Consider the following 4,209-nt stretch of genomic DNA (forward strand, 5'->3'; position numbering starts at 1 on the left):
ACTTAGATAGAAAACTTTGAATCAATCTGACTGGATGATCTGGTGAACTGTAAGGTGTTGTGAATTGTCGCTATAGTAATAAATATAATCTAGTGACATTTATCTTTACTGTAAATTCTCCTGTACCAACTTTAAGCTTTATCTTTTTTTAATGCGTTTTTGCTCCTGAATCATCAACTATACTTAGATTATTAAATATTTGCCCTGATCCATGTTGCTTCTGCTCCTTGTTGCCTCAGGCTCCCGTCACGTGACTGGCTCCTCCCACCCATCCCGTCTCCTAGCACCTCTCCCATCTCCTCCCGGTTTTCCTTTTCCGGCGGAAGCCCCTCCCTGTTAGCGTTTAGCTCCGCAGCCGCACAACAGCAGCAAAGTCCGAGTAACGGTGTAGATAAACTCGGTGAAGAGGACGCCATGAGTCCCGGGGAGGAGCAGCTGGGCGCGCGGTGACCACACGGAGCTTCTTCCGCCGCTTTGACTCGTTTTCAGGTCAGTTAATCCAACAGAAAGCTCCGGGAAAACAGCGGTCTGCTCCCCAACCCTGGAGGTCTCAGACTGCCAGCTCCAGTCCGGCTGTTTCCTCCGTTTTCTGGGGCCAGACGGAGGGCTGAAGCTGGGACGGGTTCTGGGACGGGACGGGGGTAAGGCTCCTGAGGTGTTCTGAGTTAAAATGTTTCAGTTTAACTGGAGCTGAAGCAGCTAGGTGTCAACAATAACTAGCTAACTTTTTCCCATTGGATTGAATGGAGCTAATATTAGCATCCTGTAACTTTCCCTAGAAGCTAATATCAACATTAGCTCTGCCTCCATCAGCCTGAAAACACCCTCTGTCTGTCAGCCATTGGTCCTTTAGTGATGGAGGAGATTGAAGCTGTTTAGATTTAAATCTTCATGTTTTTATCTTCAGACTTCAGACTATTTTCTCTGATCTGATCAGATCTGAATATTTGACTGAGATCATCTGGAGCTGAAGACCTCCTCTGACTCTGTGGTGGCCTCTGCCATCCTCTGCAGAGCTGTGTGTGGGAGTAGCAGCTAATCTGACCCAGCAGCTCTCTGCTCTGTTTAATGCTTCAACATTTCAGCTGAAACATCAACTCTGGTGTTTAACTTTAGGCCCTCAGAACCTCAGAGTGACTCCAACCATCTTTTGTCATAACTTGCTTTCAGAAGCTGTACTGAGATCTTCTCTTCCATGTGCTGCTTAATAAAGATGAATCATTATTTTATAAAAAAAAAAAAAAAACAACTACAGTGACAGAAGCATTTAAAAAGGATGAACTCGTAAAAAGAGAAATGTACAACTCTAAAAGCAGACAAAATTCAATTCAGTTTATTTCTAAAGCACCAATTCACCAGTGTTCCCAAGTTTTCTATCTAAGGAAAACCAGCTGATTGCATCGACTCATTGACTGGAAGGCAATCCCTGACACTAAGCATGCTTGTAGCGACAGTGGAGAGGAAAAACTCGCTTTTAACAGGAAGAAACCTCCAGCAGAACCAGGCTCAGTGTGAGTGGCCATCTGCTGAGGCCGACTGGGGTTCAAGGAGACAGAAGCAGACATAGAAAAAGCAGCTGTAGAAGGCGGTCACATCCAGGAAACACACAGCCAGGCGGACAAACTCCCATGTCAGAGGAAGCAGAGAGCACATCCAGTTAGTCACAGTCAGAGAAACAGGACTACACTGGAAAACAGGCCAAGCTCCAACATCTATAAACAAAGGTGTTGATGGCAGCAGCACAGCTGATATTTCTCTCCAGGATGGAGTCACAGCCAAACAGGAACAGACCAGATGAAGCTACTATGAGAAAAAGCAGAGAGAGCAGAACGTTAGAGATTGAACTAACAGATTCTGCAGAGTGGGAGAATAGAGATAGAATGATGAAAAAGGGGTCCCTATGTCCTCCAGCAGTCTAAGCCTATAGCAGCAGAACTATAGAGATAGCTCAGGATAACCTGAGCCACTCTAACTAGAAGCTTTATCAAAAAGGAAAGTTTTAAGCCTAGCCTTAAAAGTAGACAGGGTGTCTGCCTCACGGACTAAAACTGGTCCAAAAGAGAAATCATAGATAAAGTCTGTGCTTCTTGGATTAAACATGTCTGTCGGTGGAGTGAAGGTCTAAAGGAGGTTGGTTTCAGCATTGAGACTTGTAAAAGTCTCACAGTGCAGACCTGATGGAAAGCTGCTGCTGATGCTGAGATGCTTCTCTGAACTCCAAATCTGTTTGATTGTTTTCCTGTGTTTAAAAAATAAATGGAGAATGAATCCGTTACGGATCAGACTGATCACTGATCTTTAAAAAGCATGAAGCGTCATTCCAATTACGCTCCATTCCATATTTTTATTTTTAACTGACTCTAATGTATTTTACTGGGTCATGATACGCCTTCACTGCTCCAGTCTTAGTTTACTACAGTAAATGACGACAAAACAAATTTAAAGAGCTCATAAGTCGGTGCTCTTAAATACAAATTATACTTTGTAAGCACTGACAACTTCTGCTGCTCAGATCTTTGTGAGGTACAGTAGATGTAACTCAAAATGAAGAGTCTGATCTATTTAGAGCTGGAGAGCTCCGTCAGAGATACACTGCTGCTCTTCAGGTGCCCTAAGAAGCGTCTCTGCAGATCCTTCCTCTGAGCAGAATGTCTGTTCCCAAAAAACTAAAATAGTAATCACCTCCTCTATACGTGCAATGATGTATATATATTTTTTGTAAATGGTCTGTTGTTGTTTTTATTGCATATTTTCTGCCCATTTTTTACATTTTTTAATTCCCTGTCTTTTGTCTGACCTGAGTGGCCATTTTTAACAACTAAACAGCTTTTTTTCCTGCTTGCTGATGATATCAGAGGCGTCCAGATAAAACCTCTTGATTCCGATTCCCATATTGCTCTGATGTGATATTTAATATTGAAGAATGTGGCGGCAGGATGATGCAGTTTAATCTTATTTTATCAAATATTTCCTGAATTGAACCAATATAATTTCTGTATCCATATAAACTCAATAAAAGCCTCTGAAAGTCTGTGAAGAACAACAGAATCCTGGACAAATTACAGACGATTATTTCCCAGGTTTATAAAATGTCAGTATTATATTTAATGCTTGGAACGTGCGCATAATGCTGTAATCATAGACTTTAAATCAAAACACAGAAATGCCTCTCCTTTATTAAAAATATTTTAACTCAATATATTTTAATGTTGCACTATTAGAAAAGGTTTGATTCATTTCCTTTTTTTAATCAACTGATCCATTTATTACTAACCTCTAATTCCATTAATGTTAAAACAGTAGAATATTCTAGAGTTGAATAAAACAATAAATCAGACATTTGGATAAAGGGCCCAGTCCTTCCTGGGGCCCAAAGCAAAAGTTTTTTTTTTGGCTCCATTTCTGGCAGTAATGTCTCTATCTGTGATCAACAGTTCAATGATCAGATCATTCAGAGACGGACTATAAACTTATTACAGCCTGTTTACAGTCTCCTATCCATCTGTTTGCATCATCAAATAATAATAAAGTAATAAAATAAACTGGTACACAGTTTACTGACAGAGAAACGGTCGCATGGTTTCTACCTTTTGGATCCAACCTGCTGAGCAACTAAAAACTGAAATACATAAAAATAAATGGACATAATTCAATGGTACATAAGGAAGAGGATTAGGGCCACTGAAAAAAAAAAGTTAACTGATTTTTAAATTTTATTTCAGTTAAATATGGGAAAAAAGTCAGAATTCTGAAAAAAAAAATCGGAAAAAGTAGATTTTAATGTCAGAATTCTGACTTTTTTCTCACAATTCTGACTTATATATATATATATACTTTTTTTTTTGGTATAATTCCTGCTCAGTGTGTGTCGCTCTGTCAGCTAAAGGCATGTTTTAGAGTGTCTACACTCCAGTTGACGAATAATCGATTATTAAAATAGTTGAGAATTATTTCAATATTCAGTTAATCACAATTAATTGTTTCAACCCGAATGTCAATAAAAAGTTACTTGAAACGAGGCAGAAAATGAAATTTAAAATTGAGCTTTTCTGTTTGCAAATTCACCATAAAACAGAAGTTTTTAAATGTTTTAACCTGTGACCCAAAAAAATAACTATTAACAGTCTAGTGATTAATAGAAATATACGTATTTACTTCTATATATGTATATTTATACACATACAGTAAAGTAATTATATCATTTTTTTA

At 39.0% G+C, this 4,209-nt stretch overlaps 1 protein-coding gene across 1 annotated transcript in view; it reads left to right on the forward strand.

The window, feature by feature from the left end:
- Window positions 1–317: 317 nt before the first annotated feature.
- fer (fer (fps/fes related) tyrosine kinase) overlaps window positions 318–4,209 on the forward strand; it is a 19,156-nt gene continuing 15,264 nt past the window's right edge. Inside the window, exon 1 of the mRNA XM_015395498.1 lies at window positions 318–489. The gene's annotated coding sequence lies outside the window, so the exon portion shown is untranslated. The remainder of the gene's footprint in view (window positions 490–4,209) is intronic.

The sequence above is a fragment of the Cyprinodon variegatus genome, unplaced genomic scaffold (assembly GCF_000732505.1).
Source record: "Cyprinodon variegatus isolate N-32 unplaced genomic scaffold, C_variegatus-1.0 Scaffold743, whole genome shotgun sequence".
NCBI lineage: Eukaryota > Metazoa > Chordata > Actinopteri > Cyprinodontiformes > Cyprinodontidae > Cyprinodon > Cyprinodon variegatus.